The 27835-nt window shown below is 43.2% G+C and overlaps 1 protein-coding gene across 1 annotated transcript in view; it reads right to left on the bottom strand.

The window, feature by feature from the left end:
* Positions 1–27835, bottom strand: part of arid1b (AT rich interactive domain 1B (SWI1-like)) — a 179161-nt gene that overhangs the window by 89118 nt on the left and 62208 nt on the right.

Here is a 27835-nt window from a genome sequence, read left to right as displayed (position 1 = left end):
ATGCAACACAAAAACATGTGTGTAAAACCTACACACATATGATTTATCAAACTTTTGGACTCATAGCAACAACAAGAATGAATATAAATAAATATTTATGTGTAAATTGCCGAGAAGCTTCTGGTATTCTCTATGAAAAAACAGCATAAACTGTCCAATTTTACAGGAGTGCTTATTTTTAAAAGTTCTTTCATCTTTGTAGGCCTCTACAGAACACAAGCAGCCTTAGTGAAAGCAGAACAAAACTATTCAAAAGAAAGGGCTCCCGCATTTTTGCATAAGTAGTATCAGCAAATCCTCAAATGTCCAGAGATACAAACAAACAGCCTCTCACGTTGCTGACTTCAAACACAGGTAGAGCATGCTGCGGTGGAGTCGCCTGACAAACGTAGACTTGGAAAGCAGCAGGGACAAAAAACAACAACTAGTACATGTGCAAATATGTTCAATGTTTCCCAGGCACCAAGTATGCGGGCTCTGTTTTTGCGGAGGCAGACGCATGTTCAAATCTGGCTTGCTGTTCCTTTACGCATTTCATCTCTGATTCCCCCTTTCATCACCGTCACTCTTCAATACAGGCTAATCCGGACAAAAAACAGAAATAGATACCATGTACGCTTCATTTTGTAATGGCATCAAACTAGATTTTGTGTAGATAATGTAGGGCACAGTTGATAGTTTATTTGACTCAATAGAGCGCAATGATTTAAATGACAACAAAAACAACTCCTATGAAGTAAACCTGAGGCTTTTGAGTTGTTGTTCTTGGTCTCACTCAGATTGTGAGGACTCAAATGACCAGAGGGAACATTCTACTTTGAGACACAGAATGTACACATGGTGAGTTTTTTTACTTTTTGAGTAAATACTCTGGATTTCTTCAGCCAAACAAATAGATAGATAAGGGGTTTTGTGTATTTATACTAACGTGAATTAAATACTGGCATTATGGGGAGGGGTTTGAATCAGCAGTATACCATTTTCTGAAATTGTGAGTTTATGAAGTTATTATTGTTTGGACAAAATACAGAAATGTATAAGGCATGGAGGTGAGTATTTCCTTTGTCTTCGTCACAATAAAATGTAAAAAATACAGACCTACGGTAATAATGTTATCTGATAAGCCTCTATCTTCTTGATGTCATCAAAATTGATCATATCTGTACAAAGCAATCGCCAGGAGACACATGAGCTAACTCACATCTCTCTCATCCACAAGTGGCCGAAACACAACACGTTGTTAATACTCGATGGCACATGACAGCCACTCTCACAGTCTCACAATGTGTCCTCAATGTCAAACGGCAGCGCCATTCAACCGTACGCCTCTGAAGAGCACAGACACGGAAACGTTTAGGCATTTAGTGTGAATAATGTGGAGACACACATTCGTGGTGAATAATCAGTGTGTCAGAGATGAGTAGCCATGCACGGCTTTCAGATAAGGCCTGCTACGGGGCCCTTAGAGGGACAAGAAGAGAGGGGAAAGAACATCTGAAAAGGCACATTCTTCTTTGGCGATCATAGAAAGCCTAGCAGCGCTCGACTCTTTTATCCCCCTTTTTTTCTCAAACACAGAGAAGAGAAGACGTCCTATTCTAACACGTTGAGTTTATCTTGTAGGTATCATTTAGAGGTGAGACCACCACATGAGCTTTAAGTGCATTTAAGTACATTTTGCACAAGCTTAACCTAAATTATGTTTTATGTGTATGTACAGCTAAAATGAGGATCAGATTAACTTGATTAATGTTCGGTTCAATGCCACAATGTATTCATATTGAGCTAATGCTCTATGTGTATCAGTGTGAAGGCTGTTTGAATTATTTGGGATATAAATGTACGGTTTGAAAATGATGAAACGTCTTAAACTGGACCCTCTTTGTCGTCTTAAAATAGTGAAGTGTAGAAAAAGAGAATGAACTTTAGAGTAAAATAACTTACCTATGTGATGAAGAACCAACGGCGACACAGACATAGAGGAAGAAAGAGAAAGACCATAATTATAATGCGATCAGCAAAATGATGCCATTGTAATTACTCATACATTCCATAGCATTTGCATAAAATTATGTCCATGAAAAAACATGCAATTCATTAATTTAACATGGCTACATTACAACAGGCATTTGGCATATAATTAAATATATTCCCAGGAATGTTTCCCAACACTGGTGACACTTTACTGTGCAATTGTGTGTGTGTGCGTGCGTCTGTGCGCGTGTGTGCGTGCATGTGTGTGCGTGCGTCTGTGCGCGTGTGTGCGTGCGTGTGTGTGCGTGCGTCTGTGCGTGTGTGTGAGAGAGAGAGGGAGAGAAAGATGTGCTCTGCGTAAGTGGTTGTTGAATCATTAGTGCTTTTGAGATTCACAGTAGATTTCACAGTCTTATAATGACTGTGTTTGCACATGACAGAGCGGGAAAGAGAGGCAGAGAATTTGGGTTATTACCATAGAAACGGAGGAATTAACCGAGTGATGGAGTATGAAACGGAGAGCTGTGCAAATACATGGCAAGAACTAAGAACAGTGTAATGAGTGCTTAAACATAAGAGAGGGGAAAGCAGAGGAAGAGAAGCGTACTGATTGGCTGGGGCAATGACAGGCACTGAGCTTAGCCAATAGAGCGACAGAGGTAGAAAAAAGTCCACACAGACATTTTCTCTATCCATTCCCTGTCACTCTACCTCTCAAACTCCCTCTTTTCTTCCTCCCCTCACCCCCTCCCTTTCTTTTCTCCTATTTTCAATCTCCTTGCTCTTATTTTAATTACCCCGAGAGAAATTAAAAAGGAAAATGGAGAGCGTCTTCGAAAAGGGAGGGAGGGATTGAGTGAAAGGTAAAGAATGGAAGGAAGGGGGAGGTTTTGTAGCTTCAGATGGGAAGATAAACAATCTATGCCTTTAAGTGAATTAGAATTGGAGTAGGGGGGATTTAAAATGGATGAGCAAGGAGGGGTGATTTTTATCATGATGGCAGCAGAAAAAAACAACAGCACGAGGTCAATGAGGTTGAAAGCAAGTGAAGTGGGATGCAACCGTCGACGCGAGTGTCAATTCTGCCCCTATCTCACACACACACACACACACACACACACACACACACACACACACACACACACACACACACACACACACACACACACACACACACACACACACACACACACACACACACACACACACACACACACACACACACACACACACACAAATGTTGACATCCCTTGTGGGTGTTGAGAAACCGCAGAGATACATTTTGACATGTTCTTCTAAATTATATTTCCATGGAGTGTGTGTGTGTGTGTGTGTGTGTGTGTATCTGTGTCCCTTTGCTGTGTCTCAAAGGGATTTTATAATATGTCCTTCTTCAGTCTCCCAGGGTGAGTGTGTCCCTGTTGTCACACTGTGTGTATGCATGCATGTGTGTGTGTGTCCCTCAGAGCTTTGCTGCTAGCCTCTGGATTTCTATCAGCACATCTGTGTTGCTGCCACTGTTAGCCAGGCGTGTACCACACACACACACACACACACACACACACACACACACACACACACACACACACACACACACACACACACACACACACACACACACACACACACACACACACACACACACACACACACACACCACACACAACACACACAACCACACACACACACACAACACACACACACACACACACACACACACACACACACACACACACACAAAGGGCGACAGGAAGGAAAGCAAAGCAGAGAGGGGAACGGGGACATGATTTCAAAAGCGCTGAAACGAAATCCTCCAGAGTTGAGATCACAGAAACACTAAAAACAGAAAGAGATGAAAGCGCAGTCGCTGTCTTTTTGAGCTTTTTCAACACACAAAACATCACCCGTCCGTCCGTTCGTTCGTTTTTGAGAAGGTAAAAACTCCGCCATCAGTTCTGTGCTTTGCAGTTTGAAAACTCTGTTCGGCTAATACTTTTTTGAGCCGGTCCTCTTCCTCTTGTGTTAGAAAATGATTTGCCGCTCTCATCCCCCCAAAGACATTTGAATAATTCTCTCACTTGGCATTCTCCCTATTTTTTCCTTTCTCTCCAGTCTTGTCATTCATTCCTCCTATGTTACACTCCCTGATCCTCTTTTTTTCTCACCCTGCTGGCTTCTTCTTTCCATCAGTTTATCATTTAAATATTCAGCCTTTTTTTAAGTGCAAGGACAAAGTTATTATGGCTGAATTTTCATTTGCCTCCATCCTAACTCGTTCTCATCTTCTGGAGAGTGTTCTCGAGACAAAGAGGGTGACAGAGGAAGACAGAGACATAATGAGTGGGAAATAGAGAGAAAAGGATGGAGTGGGAAGGAAAGAAGTTGCTGAATTTGGACAGGAAGATACATTCAGTTAAGAATGAAGGAGAAAAAGAGAAGGGGAGGAGGACACAGCAATGTTAATGAGACAGTGAGGAGATGGAGAGACAGGAGGAAGACGAAGAGGAACAGGAAGCAGTATTAAAGAGGCAGAAATGGACAGAAAGACAGAGCTTCTTTGACAGTGACGATACTTATTAATCGCCTCCAACGACCAATTCTGTGTTGACCCGAAATAACACTGGTGAGGCTGATTCTGTAATCGATTCCGTGGGTTAATAAAATGAATATGAATACTTTGCCCTTCCAATAACAGATGAGGATGAGCTTATCAGGGCTGAGAGACAGAACAAATTCTACTTATACAAATGAGAGAATCAAAAGGTGATACTTTAGGTAAGAAAACAAAAGATTCAAAAACAGAAAAGAGGAAGAGGCTGAAGGAAATATAAAAATGAAGGAAGAAAAGTGAGAGAGAGAGAGAGAGAGAGAGAGAGAGAGAGAGAGAGAGAGAGAGAGAGAGAGAGAGAGAGAGAGTACAATGGAGAGCGGCTGTGTGTGTGTGTAGACTGCATTGTGTTGGCGTCTCTGTCTGAACGCAGCAGGAAACTCAATGGACGGGGAACCTTTTATTATGCAGCTCAGGCAAGGCTGTCTGAGGAGCTGCCTGTTTAAACAGCTAAACTAAAATGCACCGTGGACTTGTGACACACAGCAATACACACACACGCATTACAAATACAAAGATAAAAGCACTTAAAGCATATGCTTTCATATACAAATGAACTCTTCCACTTTTTGCACTCTCGCTTGCACACACAAAGCACACATCCCACTGAAGGTTGTGGGGAAATATACAGACACTTTTTGGCATACACGCATACCTCTTACATCTATATACATACACACATATACACACACACACACACACACACACACACACACACACACACACACACACACACACACACACACACACACACACACACACACACACACACACACACACACACACACACACACACACACACACACACACACACACACACACACACACACACAGAACCAAATCTCACAGTAAAGACAGCTGAGACATCGTGGACACACCTTCTCCTTCATATTGTTTCTTTAATTACTGGGACAAAAAGAGGCAGAACAAAAAAGTGAAGGATTGACCAACAAAGCCATTGGTGCATTCGGGTCCCATTTGGGAAGGTATTTTTGGGTCCGTGAACATTAAGTGGACACTTCAAGCTACAAAGATGTGTTGTATATGATTGCTCAGAACTTTAAGACAACATTATTCAGAGTTGTTGTTCTGACGCAACTTTTCTAGGTCAAGAACACATCTTTCACATGATTCCAATCTGCCAAAAAACAGCCCTTCCATCAAGTGTTATGATATTTCAGTAACCCTGCTGACAGAATAACAAACAGACAGAGCAGTACAGAGCCAACAAGTTTCTTGATGGAGGTAATAAACAACTGTAACTACTGTTAATATTGATATTAAACAGCTGTAATGCAGTACAATACCTTGAATTAACCAGAGGTCTTGTGTAAGTAATACACAAATGTACCAAATAAATATGAGTTTAGCTTTAAATCTACCTAGCAGTTAATATCAATGTAAACATCTATAAACACTTTCCCTGACTACTGCATTAACGATATTCCTACAGAACGCTCTAAAACAACATTTCACATTACATTTCCGAACACAGGACATGACATCAGCTGAAGACACATTTATTCCAATGGATAACTTTGTGTCTTGTTTACATATCCTGATCCCTCAGATATGGCGGCGTGGTCTCTGGGCTCGGATGTGTGTAATGAGCGATCCTTTCCTTCCAGCGCTCCCAGTATCAAACGCCTCCTTCCACCCCAGTCGTTTACCCACGGACTGAACTCTATGAAGTCGATGCTACTGCTTGTTCCAGCGCTCCGGCTTTGAACACCGTGCCTTTTGGGGCTGCGCACATATCTGCTCTCTTCCTCTTCCTCTCCTTTATGTTCCCCTTTTCAAGTCTTCCCAGGCGTCTGCGACTCTTTGTTTTCTCCCTCTTTCTTCTTTCAAGTCAAGACAGGTGGGAGCAAACAGCTTGGCAGTTTTCCTCTCATTCTTTATCCACTTTCTTGTTTTCTTTCTGTGGCTGCGTTCTTCCTCTTTATCCCTCTCTCTGTTTCTCCAAATTGACTTGAGAGAAATCCTTGATCTGCCATTTTGAAGGAGGGAAGTAAGCTTTGGTGTATTTCTACACACACAAACACACAGCCCCGTGGATTGGGCCTACTGAATGTACTAGGTATCCTTGTTAATACTGCGATTGGAACATACATTCTTTATCCCTCACAGGCTCACTCATCCATACACAAGCACACAGGTGAAACAGGTGCACCCAAAAATGAACTGCTACCCATTATGAAATCTGTGGTATTATGGAACTGAAGTGTAGTGACATTCAATAGAAAGTTATTCAGCACAGTGAGTTTTCTGAAGGTTAGCATTGAAGCCATGAACAGATAATGGTTTGTATGGTTATCTGCAGAAGTGTGATGCAAGGGTTCATCATGTAGTAGATTTATGTTTTTTTAAACCAGGGCCTTTATTCAAGTGACAGTATTGAATGAAAGGGCCCCCCTCTTTCATTTAATACATTATGAACCCTTGCATCACACTTCTGCAGATAACCATACAAACCATTGGGTCCCAGGCCAAACCCAGGTCCTCCACATGGGGACCAAGCCCCAGTACATAGGCTGCCAGCTCGACCAACTGATCTATGTTTTTCTAAATATAATATTTTATAAACTAAAAGCGATCAATTTTAAGTTCTGTTCGGTTTGCTTTAGAAGCATTCTTGGTATAATCAGGTTAAAGGCATATTCTACTTTATTAGCCAATAACGACAATAGTTTTTTATGTTTTAAGTGTGTCCGTTACCAAATTGACTCGTATATATTCACATTAGGGTGGTCCTTAATGCCATGTAAATGTTCGAATTCATTTATTTTAAGCTCCAACCACCGGAATTTGTTATGATAGTCAAGAAAACTCTCCTGGTGAATTTCTTCCTCAATCTGACAACATGTACCCCTCCCTCATTGACCTGCAACATGTACCCCTCCCTCATCGACCAGCAACATGTACCCCTCTCTCATCGACCTGCAACATGTACCCCTCCCTCATTGACCTGCAACATGTACCCCTCCCTCATCGACCAGCAACATGTACCCCTCCCTCATCGACCTGCAACATGTACCCCTCCCTCATCGACCTGCAACATTTACCCCTCCCTCATCGACCTGCAACATGTACCCCTCCCTCATCGACCTGCAACATTTACCCCTCCCTCATCGACCTGCAACATGTACCCCTCCCTCATCAACCTGCAACATGTACCCCTCCCTCATCAACCTGGGCTGCCACACCAGCAGCCACGATGCATGCTGCAACTGAGGCTAAACTTCTGGGGGTTGGAGCTTAAACTTTCCGACTTTCAATTTTAAGGACCACCCTAATTCCCATATATGTAATTTGTTTTAAGTTTTTTCAAGGCAATGTCAAATATTTTCACCAAACTACCAACACTGCAGCAGAAACTCCAATCATAACTCCACTGTTTGCACCATACACTCTGCATTCAGTATGAGAATAGGAGAACCAAAAAGAAAAGCACATTTCAAGGTCAGGAATCCAGAAACATGCTTGTGGCAGCTCTGCAATAATACCAAAATACAGTGGATGATTTGGAATTTGAATACAAAAAAACAAGAATACAATAGTGCTATAAAGACAGATTCATAAATGAATAAATACAATGATTCAGTATTTTCCCCTTCAGAATTGTATTCCCGGCAGAGCGGAGAAGCCTTTTAGAAAACCGCATTTCAACCGTGAAATTCTGGGACATACTGCATTTAATAATAAAACTAACTTAACAAAAAACGATAATTGAACAGTGAGTGGTCAAAGAGCAGAGACGGCCCTACAGGAGGAAAGAGCCGAGTTCATTTATGAGCAAAAATCCTATTAGCATGTGTCTAGTGGCATAAAGCCATCAGAAATAAACAGAGAGAAGAAAGCTCAATTTAAAATGAAATGCAGCATGTGAGGGGGGAAAAGCAGTCTCTCTCTCCCTCTGCCCCCCCTCTCTTCCTCATTGCCTTTCTCTTTATTACTCTCCTCCAAAAATCATCCCAATTACAGCGCTAATTTTAGCCTCCAGGTGGTGTGCGTTTGTGTATTTTACCTTTCCAATAGATCGGAAAAGAGGCTTAATACAGCAGGCAGAGGTCGAACTAACTAACCTTTGTCGGCTTCAAACCGTTCACAAAATACAACATTAAGCTACATGTGTACTGAGTGTGTCTATGTGTTTGCGTGTGTGTGCTAGAACGAAAGAGATGTAGCAGCATGCTCTTCCCCCAAAACTTGTGAGTGAGAGAGAAGACGACAGCTTGCACGAAAATCCCTACATTTGTGATCGTGCGATGTGTGTTTGAGCTCAGCGCATTATGTTGCCGTGTTTTTTTTTTTCACTGTACACAACTGCCAAAATGTCATTCTGGTAACACAGCGATCATCAAAGCCTGCGCCATCTATCCTAAAGACCATCTAGTGATATTCATAAAGAGCATAACAGATAACAGCCTTGTCATGTTAGCTCCTCCATAATCCAGACGTCTAGCCTTTCATCTACATCAGTGTGTGTGTGTGTGTGTGTGTGTTTGAGGGAGAGAGTGTCAAAGACAAGATGATCATATATGCTCCTGTTGTTAAGGCTTATCACGGAGATCAGAGTGATGTCAAAACAAGTTTGTTCCAGCAGGTGATGACACACACACACACACACACACACACACACACACACACACACACACACACACACACACACACACACACACACACACACACACACACACACACACACACACACACACACACACACACACACACACACCCACACACACACACACACACACTGATGTAGATGAAAGGCTAGACGTCTGGATTATGGAGGAGCTATCATGGTGACACACACCTACTGCGGTACAAACACAACCATGTGTCACCTGCAAACACAATAATGTATAGACACAGACTGTACATCTGGAGGGAGATGTGGCACGCATACACACACACACACACACACACACACACACACACACACACACACACACACACACACACACACACACACACACACACACACACACACACACACACACACACACACACACACACACACACACACACACACACACAGTTCCCCCCCCAGACAAGTGTAGTATAGTCAGTCCAGTTATTTGAGCTGTGGTAGCACAGCCAGCAACAGCCTCAGTCTAATTACCTCTGGGACGCCAACATCATGCCAGTAGCAAAGCAGGTGTGTGTGTGTGTGTGTGTGTGTGTGTGTGTGTGTGTGTGTGTGTGTGTGTGTGTGTGTGTGTGTGAGCAGGGAGCCATTGAGAGTCATTACTGTGTATTTGTCTCTGTAGGCACTCCAAATTGAAATGTATTTTCAGACAGAAATGTTAATAAAAACCTTGATCAATATTTCACAAACCACGGATGATTTTCTTGTTAACAGGTTCTCTAGTTTGCACCCAAAGGTAGAAATAAGGCGGATATTTTTGACAGGAGCTTCCCATAGTGGCATTTTATTACAAATAAATGTCCACAGTGGTGCTCTTTTATAACTAATCACTGAGACTGAGCTGATCAAAGGTGTTACTTTTGCCGTTATAAAACAAAAAAAGAGATGCTGATTTACTGGGGTGAGTTTTCTGCAGCAAAGAGGTGATATATATTAAGAAGTGGGGATATAGAACTTAAAGTGGACATGTTGTGCCAATTTTTACGAGTATATATTGGTTTTGAGTTTCTACTAGAACCTGTTTACTTGCTTTCATGTTGAAAAAAACATATTTATCTCATACTGTCTGTCTAAATATACCTGTATTCACCTTTAGTCTGAAATGCTCCGTTTTAGTCTCGTTAAGGCCCCGCCTCCGAAAAAGCCTAGTATTCTCTGATTGGCTTACGAGGAAAAATGTAATGCATTTAAAGGATAGTTGTGGGTTGTTGGCTGAACATAATAGAAATATAAGTGCACAAGCAGTGAAAGGGGGAGTTGTTTTATGATATGACATCTTTAAGATCAAGTATAGCTAACATGGCAAAGCAAAGGAAAAACTCACATTCAACAGAAAACACAACATCAACAACAAACACTTTGATTTCCCAAGAGATCTCTGAGGAGTGCGGCTCAGAAACATCAATACAAGGAAGGTTACTGTTTTGGTGGGTGTTATATCTTGTTATTAATGTACTTTGTATGTACTGCTTCACATCCCTGTGTGTGTGTTTCTTGTTCCCTGTTTTAGCGTTTCCATGAGATCAGCAGCAGCCTCCCGCCCAGTTCAATCAATAGCTTGTTACTGCAGCCTAATGTCTTTCACCGTCAGAGCTGGCACGCACACGCACGCACACGCACACACACACACACACACACACAACACACACACACACACACACACACACACACACACACACACACACACCCACACACACACACACACACACACACACACACTAGTACACAAGCATATGTTAACATGCAACCAGGACAAAGGCGTAACAACATGTTGCAGAAACTGCATTCAAATGAGGAATAGTCGCACAAATCACACATTTAAGTGTTTAAAACAAATAAACTATATATTTGGCAACGCATTTTCTAAATAAACCTCTTCTTCTAAAACATGCTGATTTCCAAGGTCTCCAGTAAATAAAAAGCTCTCCGGGGGCAGCATTTCAGCTTTATGGCCTAAACTTGGAGCCTGGAGGAGAGCTGGCCCGTGTTTGTAAAATAGAACAAGGTGCAATGAGTGAAAGAGGAAGAGGAGAGGAACCATTAATAAAGAGAGCGAGACTAAGCAGGAAATGAAGGTTTAGATTTGTTCTTTCATCTGCCGCGATGGGCTTTATGACCAAACCCTGCTGGCGATTGGATCTGTCATTTTCTTTTTATGGTGCAGGATAGAATGTTTCAATTATTTTCTTTTTATATTCAACCTTTAAATGATAGACATTAAGAAGATGCACTTCTTTAATTCTATACGACTAGCAGTAAAAAGCTTGCAGTTCGTGCCAGCTAATTTGATAACATTGTAGTAATCAGTGGATGGAAAGAAAAACAGTGTGGATACGAGATGTGCAAACTGTAGACACCCTGACAGAATAGTTAGAGAAAGTGAGTTTTCAGTCCATAACAGCAGCTGCTGAGCGACGTTGCTCTGACTGGACCTTTACGTTTAATTTCTTCGCAGTAAACGAGGTAAAGCGAGGCTGTGTCTGCAGCAGCTTTCCAACACTGACTGCAAGATGAAGACTCTTAGATGAAAACTGACATTTGGGAAGGGGCACAAAAGGCTACACATATGCCTCCTAAAGCTACCAGCACATGTAAGAAAGCGTAACGTGCCTGCTGGGAAAAACAATGCGAGCATTGGACAGCTCTAACACCATGTTTTATCCCATTTAATCACAACTGATGAATTAGGATACTGTTCGGCTGTATTTGTGCATTTCACATACACATCTCATTAGTTGGAGCCAGTGACCTTTGACCTCTCCCTGCATCCAGTCATGGAAGTTGGTAGTGTACAAAAAAAAAAGCAAGCCCACTTCAAACCGACATCCACTTCTTTTTCTATTTCCACTTCTGCAGTGCACACAGACACACACAGACACACACACACACACACACACACACACACACACACACACACACACACACACACACACACACACACACACACACACACACACACACACACACACACACACACACACACACACACACACACACACACACACACACACACACACACACACACACACACACACACACACACACACACACACACACACACAGCTCAGCATCCTTTTGTGCGAGCCTTTGTTTTGCCGTTTCTACCTTTTCCCTGGCTGAGGGTTTGAAAGTGATTACCGATGCGGTCCACTTCATTAGCATGAGAACAAAAACAGCGTGGGGAACACATTATCACTACACAGAGAAAGACTGAGAGCTGTATACCCGCTTGTTTACGCTTGTGCGTCCGGACATTTTCCACCAGCGTTTTTCGTACGCTGCCGTCTCACGAGGACGGCATTTTCTGCAGGAGGAAGCAGCGCAGCCGGGAGGGGCGGGAGGAAGAAAACACCGACGGATAAAGAGGCAGACGGAGATAGAGGTATAATTCTCTGATATGTGTTGTGCAAAAGCAAGAGCATGCATCAGGCACGGTGTACACAAGCAGTGAATATTCAGATGCACATAGGCAAACTATATTCTCATTTGATCTCACTTTCTCTTTCTGTAGAGTTTAGAATTCCATCCGCAGTTTGATTTACAATGAAAAATCTCTTAAAATGTCTAATTATTACCCACTACTTACATTCTTCCATAAAACCTATATATTTATTTAAGTTGTCTGTTGTCTGTCCGGAGGAATACAGTAAAATTAAATAAATCTGTGTTTTGCCAGGGGCCCTCTGGAGCCATATCAAGGACGCGTGGGAGACCCTGAACCAGGGTATGAGAACCATTGGCCTTGTAAACTTCAATTTTAAGCCTTAATCCTTCTCCTTCCCTCTCTCCTCTCCCTCTCTCCTCAGCCTGCAGCATAAATACAGAGCAAACAAGAATGTAACGCTCCAGAAAAGCTATTTGGAGCTGGTTGACCCAGGGGTCAGCTGGCTGGCTGGCTGGCTTCCTGGTTAAAGGGGATTGGTGGGAAATGGAAGCAGCTTCGGTTAGCCAATCACAAAGCGCGAAGCGGAAATCAATGAGGTTCCGCGGAAAATGTCAGCCAGGACTGACCTTTCGGAGATTCAGCCTCCTGAGTCAGAGAGGAGAGGAGGAGGAGGACAGGAAATAAGAGGTCAGGAGGAAAGGAGGATTCAGGATGTGAGAAATAAAAAGGAGATGAGGAAGGGACGGGGAGCATTTTAAAAGGTACAATTGAGAGGGAAATTGAAAGAGTCAAAATTGAAGAATAGTGGACTAAAGAAAGGCACAACATGAAAACATCTTCTTCTGTTTTTGGTATATAAGCCATGTTTTTGTTTGACAGGATTTTTAGGATTTGGCTTGACCCTTGTCAATCATTCAGTATTCTGATGCCAAGCTGAAACGATTCTCCATAAAACAGAAGTAGAAGTTTTGAGTGGAAATCATTTCAGAGATGGAAAGAGCAGGGGGGGGGGGGGGGGGGGGAAGACGATGTGACCTTTACTGTCTCCTGGCCTGCTGCCGCGTCCTCTTAAAACCAGCCTATGGGACCAGAGAGCGAGAGACACTATCCATCTGGCCTAGTGAGGATGTGAATATTTCTCTTTCAGTCCAAATGTCTCTTGTCTCTATTCTGGCTTTATTTCCCAAGATATATAAAGCCCAGCACCTCTTACATCATTTCCTTCCCAATGTCAGTCCACCCTCTTTGATATCTTTTTTCCTTCATTCATTTTATGTTCTAGAAAGACATGTTTATTTTGTTTACCTTCCTTCTTCTCCATATTATCCTTCCCTTTTGTCCTCTCATTTTCTCATGTCTTGTCTAATAGCCGGAGTGGAACACTATGCACTGGAGACATTAATCACGTTTGATTGTCCTGTGCAAAAGTCAACTGTGAACATCAGATATTGAGCGCGTTCTGAAGCTGTCAATTGCTACCGTTGGGCGACCTTTAGGTCAAACGCTCCAATAACATCCCCAGAGCTCCGGTGCCCCAGTGTGTGTGTGAGAAGATGCATACATGCATGCGCTCGCAGCAATACACCAAATATAAATGCGATGAGCAATCATACACATACTGTATTACAGTCAAATAATAATTAAGATCAACCTGCAAATGAACATATAATGTACACAAACACACTTACTCATTCTCCCTCTTTCCATCTCACACACACACACACACACACACACACACACACACACACACACACACACACACACCACACACACACACCACACACACACACACACACACACACACACACACACACACACACACACACACACACACACACACACACACACACACACACACACACACACACACCCACACACACCTCTTTGAACTGAGTGCTGCAGTGCGTTCAAAGCAAAGACGAAGGAAAAAATACGGGGGTGGTGAGGGGAGAGAGAAGGACACTTCAAGGTGAATTTGATTTCCACATCATTTTCACAGACACACACACAAACACACACACAACATACACACACATCTAAACACACATTCTACCCAAGCCACGCCAGCATTAGCAAGTAGGCACATGCTCGCTGAGTTACCGCCAAGCAGTCACTGATATACATACTTGCAGCGACTGACTGACACACACACAATTCATAGTTGTGTGTGTGAGCGCAAGCACTACGATCTGCGTCTTATACATATTTATGAATTTTGCTCATAACAGAGGATCACCTTTAAACTTCTCCCTACTCCAAACTGACTGTTTATATATGTGAGTGTGTGTGTGTGTGCATGCGTGTGTTTACAAAATATGCATATGAGTGTGTAGGAGCAGAATGACTCATGCAAAGTTGAGCCGAAGAGTGCAGAGTCCCACATTCGCAAAACAAAATATCACAACAACAAAACATTCAGTGCAACCATTGAATGGCAGGAACTGCTGTAGCCCTGAGTGCATGTGTGTTAGTGTGTGTTGCAAATGTGTCAAACCAATTAAAGCAATCAAGTCAAGTGTAAACCACCCACCGCGCTGCATATCGATAAGGCTGCGAGTGCAACACGGCAACCTCAGCCGCGGTGACAATCTACTCTGACCCCTGCAACCACTTCTCCCACCAACGCCAAGCGAAACACTGGCATAAACACTCTGTGCCACTTGCTTTGGCTGCAGTCCACACACACACACACACACACACACACACACACACACACACACACACACACACACACACACACACACACACACACACACACACACACACACACACACACACACACACACACACACACACACACACACACACACACACACACACACACACACACACACGCTAGATTCAAACACTGGCTTGACAGTATGACAAATATTGGTTTCCATACCGAACGAATGAGGTAAGACAAAAAAAAATACGGCTCATTAGAAAGATAAAAACCTCCCAAAGCCCTGAGGGCGGAAACAAGAAATGAAAAAGAACAGAGAGAAAAAGAGTTGAGAGACGACAAATCATAACAGCTGTAACTCAATTCGGAGGCCTTGCTAGACACATCTCTTTCTTTCCCTCTCTTTTCATCTCTCCGTCTTTCTCCCGCTCTCTGTTCTTGTCCTGGCCCTTTGGTAATTTTTTTCCCACCAACCAATAAGCCATTATGTGGCAGTAATATGGCCGCTAATGGATGCGCTGACCTGGGAGAAAGCGCCCGGCACGCCATTAGCCCAAATGCTATGCAGAGCTACCACAAGATTCTTTCAAAATTACCCCGACACAGAGTGTGTGTGTTGGGTTGTGTGTGTAGAACCTGCGCTGTCTAAACAGGACTAATGTTTTTGTTATTCCTCTGAGCACTTTGCTGTCTGGCTGCATAAATGGACATTTGTCTTCTGGTCAGCAGTGGGGGAAGTACTTTGGTTCTTTCTCAGATCTTTGGGGAAGGATTTGTAGGATGTGGCCACCAAAAGGGGTGTAATGTGATATGTTAATATACTCCATTACACGTAGAAAACCTACATCTAAAATGAAAAGTAGAGCCGTATTAGCAGGAAAATGTTCTTCAAATGTCATTTGAAAGCTTTAAGGTTAACCTGTCAGCACAAAATAGATATTTTAAACTTTATTTAAGCTGTATTTCATTATTGTGCTATGTTACACATTTGACACTGTGGCCCCAAAAAGGTGAAGAGGTGCTTGTTGACGGACTGCTTTATATATACAGTATTTATTTTTTTAAGTCACCAGGTTTGTATTGGCGATGTGGGCTCAGGGGTTCTTTTTACATTACGAAATAATCAAAACAATTAAAATGTACTCAGTCCATAGAGAAACAACAATTAAAACTTAATAAGAATCAATTATAACAAGCAAACCTTACTCAGAACACACTGAAACATTTCCATGAATTAGAGCTCATAAAGAATCCATTAAAAACAAGATGTTTTCTCTGAACAGAAGGCATATTGTTTCTTAATTTCTAGTGTGGTACATCCGTCAAGGGATGGGAGTTTTATTTCAGAACACAAAGAATAGACACACACACAAACACCATGGGAGATGTTTTTTCATCCCATGGAGGTCACAGGTTGCTGATATGTGAGGAGACCTCAATCACAATGCTCACACACACACACACACACACACACACACACACACACACACACACACACACACACACACACACACACACACACACACACACACACACCACACACACACACACACACACACACACACACACACACACACACACACACACACACACACACACACACACACACACACACACACACACACACACACACACACACACACACACACACACACACACACACACACACACACACACAGAGAGGAAGAGACAGAAGAAGGATTTGTTTAATCGCTTCGCCAAAGCGGACAGATGGTCGTACTCTCCCAAAAGAGCAGTGTGTGTGAGTGGGAAAATGGGCCATTGCTGACCCTCGCGGTGTGTGTGCTTATGCATGTACGACAGTGTTACAAAAGCAAAATGTTGCACAAGTATTGTCTGTGTCCCTTTGTTACCTACTGCCAAGCCCCAATAGTAACCACGCTGGCAGGGCAGTAAAGAGTGGAGGAGGACTAAACAACAGGAAACAGTCAGAGCTGAACACCATGAGGAGAAAGCCCCTCCACACCTACATGCCTTCTTCCTTCCCACCAAAAACATTTTTCCGCACCCTGAACTTTCTCCCTCATGCTCCTTCTAGTCCCTTTGTGACTCTCCTTCCAGACACTGAAAGCTTTTCCTCTCTTCCCACGTTGTTTTTTCCCTTTTTAAGTTCTTCTCGTTTTCCCCTTCTTCAACCCATTAACAGTGAAGCACCAAGTCTTTATAGCTGTAAACTTGGCCAAGCAAAGATGGGGCCCCACACACGTTCAACATGCATACATGCATGCAGGAATAAAATAAACACTGGAGATATGACAATGCGTACAATGGCGGGTCAAACACTTTGTAACATAAGTAATTAACACACTGTTGAACCGGTCTTTACATGAGAGGGGAGCTCAATTACAAACACACACGGGGCAGAGGATCATACACACATGTGCATACACAAGTGTAGCAACAAATATAAAGCACTTTGGCACGCGCACACACACTCTGGCGGGCATCCAGACTGAGTCTTGCTGCTTGTGTCTGTAAAAGCCCAGAGCACCATATCGACAACTGTAATAACCGTGGCTGGCAGGAGAGAGCAGATTACAGCGGCAATAATAGGCCCTGCACACACACGACACACACGTACACACATATACACACACATCTTCCCTTTCTGTCAAAGAGCTGTTTCTTTTTCATCAGCAATATAGATACACACATGTCTGGATCCATCCTACAGTATGGCCTGTATAAAGCAGTGATATTGTAGCAAGGGACAGGCACATGATAACACTATGCCTTAGGTTCTCTGGAATAAAACTGAACGACACTGAACATCGGGTCATTCAGGGCCAGGACTGGGACACTATTTGGACATAAAACACATGGAGATGGTACTATAGATTGTGTGTCTTAAAATATTTGAAATTAAAGGCTGAAAACTAACTAATACCATTGTAAAAAAAGAAAAAAAAGAATAGTGTTTATGGAACTGCAGGTGAGATATTGTATTGCATGGTAGTGGCGATAATTGACCCTTATGGAATTGGGAATATTATAGAGTGCAATTCACCAACCTAATACAAATGCCAATCTCAGAAGGCCAAACTCAGACTGGGGAAATGGTTCTTTTCAGAAACAAAGAGCAGGTGGACAAACAGTCAGTCAGCCGGTCAGCGAGGGTCTGTAATGGCAGTGCAAGGCCACCGGTGGAAAATGAAAGCAGGCTATATTGGATGGTAGAGAGTGGGCTGGGATTGGGGTCAGAACTATATGGTGCACAGGCCAAGGAGAGGAAATATGGAGGAAAGGAGAGGAGAAAGGACCAGACTGAAAAACGTTAGAACAATTCCACATGTTTTAGATTCAAAAGGCAAGTTTACTATTTATAAAGAGTCCTACTCATCCTGTAATAAACAGTTATATTCTGTCTTTTGTGTGTCTCCGATGACCCTGGCAATTGTGCTGACTATCAGAACGGTGTGGGGGTTCACAAGGCAGGGAAGGTCAAATGCTTTTCTGTGCATTATGGGTAATATAGTACTGAGCTTTGATAACCCATATACATGTTGGGACTGGAGGTGAGAACATCTTAATCTGCTGCCCTAATTTTGAGGGGATTATACAGCATTTCAAACTTTTGGGAAATGCACTACTGACTGTAATCATTAACAAATGATTAATTAAACACATTTTAACATTTGCTTTTTCAGTGTGTATTTATGGTATTTATGTCAAAAATCATTTCTGCGGATGATGTTTGATTTTGTAGGTACTATGTTCTTTTTCATTTTGCCTCTCCTTACATGGAGACATGGAAACAAAAACAGGAAAATAACTTCCAGTGCAGGTAGGATTTATAAAAGGAGAGAAGCAACATACATTAGATGTTAAGGTGGGCGAAGTGTGTATTCATTTTCAGTCTAGAATGGCTGTATTGTGTTATGTATATATGCTTCTCATAATAAGTGTTTACATTGTATACGGACACCACACCGCAACAATATTTTCTCCTCATATCCCTTTCAGTCAATATTTCTGTTCTCCACTATTCCTCCGCCCCCCGTCCTTGATTCTTCACTTTTCCCTCCCTCTTGTTCTCTGATCCTCCTCTTTCTCTTTTTATTTCTCTCCCTCTCCATCGGCCCCCGACCAAGGAGAAGCGATTTGCAGCAGCAATCCGTTGCTAATTCTCGCTCAGTGTTCATGAAAAATGTATAGCAGGCAGACTGTAGGGAGATGCAGATTGGCGCTGGGCCCTCAACGAGAGCCTGGCTCTGCATTAATGGAACATTATTTTCAACCTCTCCATCTCTCCATACACCTCTCCTCCCTCTCTCTCTTCCCTATCCATCTATACGTCTATCTATCCATCCGTCTTTCTGTATATCTGTCCATCTACATTACCTTTGAAAATGCTCTTCGCCGCGCTCAGAGTTGAAAACAAAAGCCATAAATATTGGAGGACTCAGTGGAATATTAGCAGCTCAAACAACCCAAACAGAGCTATCTGCAATCTGAACAACTCTGCGTGTGCGTGCATAATGTGTGTGTTTTTTCACACACAGTTGCGTGTGCATTTGCCTGTGAGCGCAGTGTGCAGCCAGCTAAACCTTCTCAAAGATAATAAGAGGAAAAACTTCATCTTAATCTTTAAAAGGCACGACGTGAAGATTGAATCCAGCTGTGAAATGGGTCGTGTGTGAGCTTGTGTGTGTGTGTGTGTGTGTGTGTGTGTGTGTGTGTGTGTGTGTGTGCGAATGCATCTTAGCATGAATTCCTAGATATATTCGTGTGCTTGGATTTGTTTAAAAGCACAGGTATCTTATGAGAGTAGATTATTAACAGCACTGTAATGCCATCAGGACAAGTCACAGTGTGGATCATGCATAATAAACCTCCCAAGGAGTTTATACACACACACATACACACACTTCCTGTCACTATAGCAACAGTGGCAGTGTTGCTGCCCCTAACTTCAAAGTCAGATGTAATTTCAGCCTCCCAGCAGCCAGAGGGAGCCATGGTGATGACAGAGCGTTCCCCTCCTCTGACGGCTGCTTCCCTCCTCCATCCCCCTTTCAATTCCTTCACTCTGTACCTCTGCTAACTTCTCCCTCCCTACCTCCCTCCCTCCCTCCCTCCCTTCGCTGCCTACCCCTGCTGGGAGGCCAGGCACCTGGGTCCAGACATAAAAATAAACCCAGAAAGGTTAGAAGTGGATGACTGAAGATAGGAGAAGAGGGAGTGAAGGGGGAAGGAGGGCAGAGGGAGGAAAAGGAAGGAGGGAGATGATGTAGCCTTTTACTTATTATTTCTTTGTACAGCAACTCTTAGTTTATTTTTCATTTGCTCGGCTTAAATTAAAGAGTGAAAAATGCTGCAATCCACCCTTCAAATATGTGTTACTTCAATCATCAGAATCACCCAATGAGGAAGATAAATAGATTCTAACATATTATTTGAAAAGAAGGCGTTCCCATGTTCAAACTGCTACTGAATATAGAATAGATGTTTCCAATCTTCACTTCATATTGGCTCAATAACATTGAAGCCATCTTAACTGTTTATTTAAATAATAATGAGGTGACCTCCTTTATAACCGAGGGTGTATGCCAGAAGGACATATCTGGCGTTAACGGTTAGTGAAAATGAAATCTATAAGTCAAGTTTGCACTTGAGAAGAAATATATATTAGCTGTTCTAAAACCAAAATGAAAGAGTGCCTTATCAAAGGGAAATAAAAAACAGAGCAAACTGAGTGAACTCGTCGTATTTTAAGAACAACATCGGATGTAACACCTCCAAACTGGTAAAACACGTAGAGTGTCATGTTCATTTACTGTGTGTATCAAACATCACGACACAGTGGCCTCGCTTTCACACGCTGTCACACTGTTGACTGTCCCGCGGTGGAACGAGGAGGACAGTTAGGAAGGTGTTTTGTGTGTGTTTTGTTTCCGTAAAAACACAACAACAACAACACAGTGATACATACACACTGCTTACCCACACATCACACACACACACACACACACACACACACACACACACACACACACACACACACACACACACACACACACACACACACACACACACACACACACACACACACACACACACACACACACACACACACACACACACACACACACACACACACACACACACACACACACACGTTGCAAAATGGTTACACACAAAAGCTAATATCAACACATGCTCAGTCAGTTTTAATTAAATTATCCTTTAAAAAAAGATGTTCCTGCTTGTCTTCGAACTACAGATCGATGTGTGTGTGATTATATGTGTGGGTGTGTGTGTCCCCACATCTTTGTGCTCTTTTATCCTGAATTTTAACTAAAGTCTTTCTAATCTAGTTATAGAAACAAGATTTGACAAAAGCCACCAGCGAGAGAAGAATAACTGTTGGGCAAAGGATACAAAAAAAAAAAGATGAAGGGGGGAAACATTTATCTCCTTCTAGGGTCACTCATCGCTCAATCTTTCTCCCCTCCTCCTTCCCCTCTCTTATCTCCCCCCTCTGGTGGAGAGGCGCCAGTGGAACAGGACTGGTGTTTTCTTAACCAAGTTCATCCCTCTCCATTTTCCCCCTCACTCTCAAATCATAAGGCCTGTCACACACTGGGGGAGTACGCATGTAAGCATAGGGGTAGGTAAGTGTGTAAGACTAGTGCTCGGACAGAGTGCACTGCACACACACACACACACACACACACACACACACACACACACACACACACACACACACACACACACACACACACACACACACACACACACACACACACACACACACACACACACACACACACACACACACACACACACACACACACACACACACACACACACACACACACACACACACACACACACACACACACACCTCTCTGCTGTGCTAAGCTTCATTCGGCCAGGCTGTCAGGGCTGGATGGGTATAAACATGGCCTCCCCCGCAGCTGCAGAGCCTCTCCGCCCCCCCCCCCCTCTCTCTGTACCCCTGCTGCTCATCCTAGTGTTACCAGTTTGCTTTAACAGCCTACACTGGCCAGCATAGTTCCCAGTTGGTAGAACAGTGTGTAGCCATAACATGTTGCCATAAGATACAACCAAAAGCCTTCAGGCCAAACACTTTATTGATCCCTGTAGGGAAATCTCTCTCTCTTTTTGGTGAGTGTCTCCTCCTCAGGGGATGAGGGTGCAGTGTCAGCTGCTGTAGAGATTCAGTGTCCTGCTCAAGAACAGCAGCAAAGATGCTTGTCAACATGGAGGTTGGATGGAAATAATGACTTGCCTCTTGTTGGATCATTTCTAACTAGACTGCTATGTGTTCAAACTGTTCAAAATGGCAGACATTTAAGCTGCTACAATACGAACAAACAAAGTCCAAATATTTAGAAACGACCTAATCATAACAAAAATGGCTGCCAATGCACATATAATCCCAGATGAATTGTCCAGACTAGAGACAATGGCGTAGATGTGTGCAGATGAAAGACCCAGAGAAAGTTAAATGGCCGATCAGTTCCCCTTCCTGTACGTCTGTGTTTTCAGGCCGTCGGGAACAAATGGTATGGCCCCGGTAAAAAACACGTGTTCCGGGCTCTTGAGGTTCGAATAAAAACGACGCGTGTACATGAAACAGTGTGTGCGCGCTAAATGATTCATGAGGAGCAAATGAAAACAGGCTGGCATACAAGCGGAAAAATTGTCCGTCTGCATTTTAAATGAAGCCAGGGTCCTTTGACTCGCTGTGTCATGATATCTGGGTCTGGAGTGCAGCGGGCCGGAGGTGAATCACGTATTATATTCGTCGCATGATTTCAGGAGTGTGTAGAGAAATAGTACAAGTTTGATACAGAAATCTCAAATGATATGGTACATTATGGAGTCCTGTGGAGCACATAGGGTCCAGCAACACATAAAGGGAGAGTGAATCAATCATTTTTATTCATATTTGAGAGAATACGTCTTGAGGTTTAAGACTGGTGTGACCAGGAGCTTCCCCTGCACCTCAGAGTGTGAAACTGGCTTCAGATTAGCTGTCCTATTCTCAGAGCCGCAGTATGTTCGTAGCGCTGGAACTGCTGTGGCCTTCAGTGTGCTGTCGGTTCTAAGAATAGGCAGCAGGGTCCAGAGAACATCTCGTCTCCCTGCCTCCCTCTCCCCCACCTACCCTTCTTTTTCTCTCTCCGCATGCTCCAAATATATATTTGAAGTAGAAAACAACATGGAAAAAAACTTGTTGTGGCGGTTAATGCGTAATTTGAGTGTTCTCTAAAGATATTTTTAATCATTTGTATGTGATCTTTGTATTCAAACTGAATGTCCAAACCACATATTTTTCTTTCCACAAGTTTCCTCCCCCCTCTCTCCCCCATCATTCCCTTGCAATTCTTTGCTTGCTTGACTCTCCTCCCTCCCCCCCCCCCCGTGCACTAATGTGGAGGCTGAATCTAACCCTGCTGGATGACATTACTCTGTGCTGCCTGCTGGCCTGTCTGCCTGCCTGGGGACTCTAAAATAAAACACAGCAGTGGGGAGAGCCAGAGCGGGAGCACATACTGTATAGGCAGCCTGACTGACATGCTCTGATAGAGAGCACACACACACACTTGGTGTGTGAAAATGGCTCGCAGAGGACAGAATGTGTATCAAAGTGTGTGATGCGTGTGTGTTTGTGAGCAAAGAGGCCTGTGTGAGTGTGGCTGTGGGATTGGAGAGGAGCGAGGGAGAGAAAGGAGGGGGTGTGGAGGGGGGGCAGGGGGCGGTTGGGGGCAGGCCTCTCCAGCTGTGCCCTGTCAATCATTCATGACCTAACACTCGCAAAAACAGAGGAGGGCAAGGTGGACCGGCGTGAGAAGTAAGAGACAGCGAGGGAGAGATAGTGTTTCTGAATTTTTCCTTTTTGTCTGATGGAAAATAAGTGTAAAGGAGGTAGGGGAAAAATGAGAAAATTAAGAATAAAAAATAAGTCTATTATGTGTGTGTGTGTGTGTGTGTGGTGTTTGTGGTGTGTGTGTGTGTGTGTGTGTGTGTGTGTGTGTGTGTGTGTGTGTGCAAGTGTGAATAGCATGTCGCTGCTGGAACCCCATAGCCTGAATTCAACATCCCTCACCCTGAACAAGTGACAAAAAGATAACCACGTTTCACTTCACCGCTTCACGCCCCTATCTCTCTTTCCTTACTAAATCTTTATGATCTTAAAAAAACGAATGGCCACATCTCTCTCTCTCTCTCTCTCTCTCTCTCTCTCTCATCCATCTTCTCTCTCTCTCTCTCTCTCTTCTTCTCTCTCTCTCTCTCTCTCTCTCTCTCTCTCTCTCTCTCTCTCTCTCTCTCTCTCTATCTCTCTTTTTCTCTCTCTCCTCTTCTCCTCTCTCTTCTCTCCTCTCTCTCTCTTTCCACATGGCTGGCCATCCTCTCCCATGTCCCAGAGGATGGGAGGCTGTGCGGCAGCTTGGCAGGCTGTCAGGGGAGCGCCGGAGAGCAGGGAACACGTAGTGACTGGAACGGGGGTGGCGGTGGTGTACTAAAGGGGGATGTGTGTGGGTGGGTGTGTGTGTGTGGGGGGTCAGTGGGTATGAAAGCCCTGGCTCCTCACCTCACTGTGGTGGTGGAAGAACTGGCTGTGCTTAGCGATGTTAGGTAAAAGATGGAAAGGGCTGAGGGCGCTACAGAGCCCTTACATATCCTCTATATTCATGTACCAGAAACATCACTGCAGCACAAGATGGAAATAAGCTAATAAACTCCAGCTAAGTAACCAACAAGCTTTGTCACTTTAAAAGTACCTACACTTATCAAGTTTGTTGCGGAATAATCAATAATAAACAAAGTATGCACCCAAAAAAGTGTTTCACCTTCGGCTCACATTGACATTTCTCAATGTTTGTTTTGCTACTACAAAAGGGAGAAAATGCATTCAGATGAACTGGCAACTTTTCTGAAAAGTTTCAATACCGAGTGGTTCATCTTTTTCAATAGATGATCTTTGCTCTGGCTCTTGACTCCACTATTCTATGGCACTGGAGTACAGGCTCAGCTATATTAGGGCAAGTCTAAAGAGGATGAAAACACTGTAAGGGAAATATGAATATTGTTGGAGCTACATTTAGTAACAAAATATTTCATCACTAACTGTCAAACTAGGCAGTGCTGATCAAATCAGCTCGGCATTTTTTCAAATCTGTTTCTTGCATCATGTTTTCAGAGATATTTTAGTATACTGCTTGATTAGAAAATGATAACATTCATGACCCAGTCATTGGCAGCTGCTTGGTTTTGGCTCATCTGTTTTCAACATGATGGCCAGATAGTTTTGTATCTATCTATAAGATAATATCTATATTATAGATATAATAATGTTTATATTTATAGGATTATCGATCTAATGCACTCCGGTTTGGATATAGTGACAGTTTCATCAAACAAAAACAAAAAGCTTTTTCCAATAACTCACTAAACTGTAAATGCTAACGCTTTTTTGAAAATCAGAGGGAGAATGCCAGTTTGTTTTAAAATGATAAACTGACAAAGCTGCCAGTAGATAACAAATATACAACTTTTTTAACATGAGAAGCTGTTAAAACTGGAAGGTATGCAATGAAAACACCACTCCCTCATTGATTCCTTAATACGGAGAAGGACTGTGAAAACAACCAACATAATTGAATGCCATAATTGAATACATAAATGTTAGCATCAGAGCCAAAGCTACATGGAAATGTAGAACAGCAATGCTGATGCTAAAAAACAAGCTAGTGCTGAGTGCATTACTAATTGAGCATGGATTTGATACTATAGGCAGTGTTAAAGACACAGATACTGTACAGTGATATGGAATGCACAGCATGCTGTATCTCCAATATATTTCATTTTAAAAGACCCATGGGGCGCTGTGACTTGCATTTGTGATAAGTTACTAAAGCACTTTTTCCCTTTGGTCTCCCTTCAAAAATCCCGCCACATCACACAGCAGACTCGTCCCAAAACAACAACATAACACTTTGCCGACCCGCGCTCCCTCCCTCCTGACAGAGAGAAAGGGGAGAGAAAAGATGACAGCAGCTTTAGATCTGACATCAAACGCCGGCGAGAGAGTGAGAAAGAGAGAGGGGGAAAAAACATGGTTACATCTCTGCCGTGACAGCTTGCTGGAAGAGCCTGGCAAACGCAGAGCAATTTCTCTCTCCTCTCCCTTCTATCTATCCATCTCTCGCTCTGCGTGTCTCTCTCATCAAAACTTGCCGCCGATTAGGATCTCGGTAAGCCATGCGCTTTGGATGGGATGCGAAAAACACACGGAGAACCCAAGGGGTAAAACGCCAGGATTAAAGGGGTGAGGGAATATGGGGTGATATCGGCTGCGGTTCAAATAGATCGGCCCCCGCGACTGCAGCGGCTCCTCTCGCTCCGGATCCACACACTGATACATCAAGGCCATTTCTCATTATAGCACGAGGGTAGAAGAAGAAAAGACAAAAGCTTTCATGATGCTACTTTAGAGGGAAAGACAGAGACGGGGGGTGGGAGGGTAAAGAGTGTGGGAGAATGATAATGAAAGAAAATAAAGGGAGAAAAATGCCAAGATAAAACGGATGACACACTGCTGTTAAGGCGGAAAAAACGGAGAAAGATGGAGAGACTGTGTGAATGAGCGAGATAGACAAAAAGGAATCAGTTAGAAATATGACACATAAATCAGCCGCTGATTTGAATCAAATACGAGTCAACTGTCATCGTACTTTATACGACCAATAAACACAGACCTAGCCTATGTATCAGTAGCAGTCTATGGGAAAATAGGGTGGCTTAATTTCAGTTCATACACCTAATTTATCCTTTCTAGCAGTTTATTCCTCCACTCCTGGGGCTCTTCCAAAGTATCTGCTAAATTAAACGGCACACACCTCAAGCAGTGCCAATATTTGCGACCATTTGCAAATGTCTATTTATTCTATTCTTGAAAGTGCTGCGGAGCTGTGCGGGGAGAAATGATAGAGTAAAAAACGATTAGTTTAGCCAAAAAACTGGAGCGGCCCACTCCTCTCTCCCCTCATAGATCAGCCTGGCCTCGCCATTTCTTCTCAATTACTCCTCCAGTCAACCTGCTTAAAGATTTTTTAGCTCGCCTAAATGCGAGTGGGTTTGCGTGTGTGACTGCGCGTTAGCAATAATGTCTGTGTCCGTGCATATGCTTCTGTGTGTGTGGGGGTGTATGTGTGAGTGAGAGCAGGATGCTCCGACCACGGGCTGATGCATGTGGCCAGGGTTCGAGTTATGTGGGAGCCAATGGGAGCTGAGCTCCCATAAGGAGGGGTCTGAGCTCCCACGGACGCAGTGAAATCATACATCTGTGGGGGTCGCTAATACATTACCAACAACCATTATTTTTAATCACAAATAATGCATGTGTCAATGTAATGAGTTTTATTTACGTTAACGAGGTAAATAGGCTAAAAGAAAAACATGTTTTCCAAAAGAACAACACATCTCTTGAATAACAATATGCCTGCACTGCACCTCCAAGATACGCAATACATTATTGCACAATCTATGCCTGTG

Source organism: Gymnodraco acuticeps, unplaced genomic scaffold (assembly GCF_902827175.1).
Source record: "Gymnodraco acuticeps unplaced genomic scaffold, fGymAcu1.1, whole genome shotgun sequence".
Lineage (NCBI taxonomy): Eukaryota > Metazoa > Chordata > Actinopteri > Perciformes > Bathydraconidae > Gymnodraco > Gymnodraco acuticeps.
The sequence above is the reverse complement of the archived record's forward strand: the minus strand, read 5'-3'. Positions and strand labels throughout refer to the sequence as shown.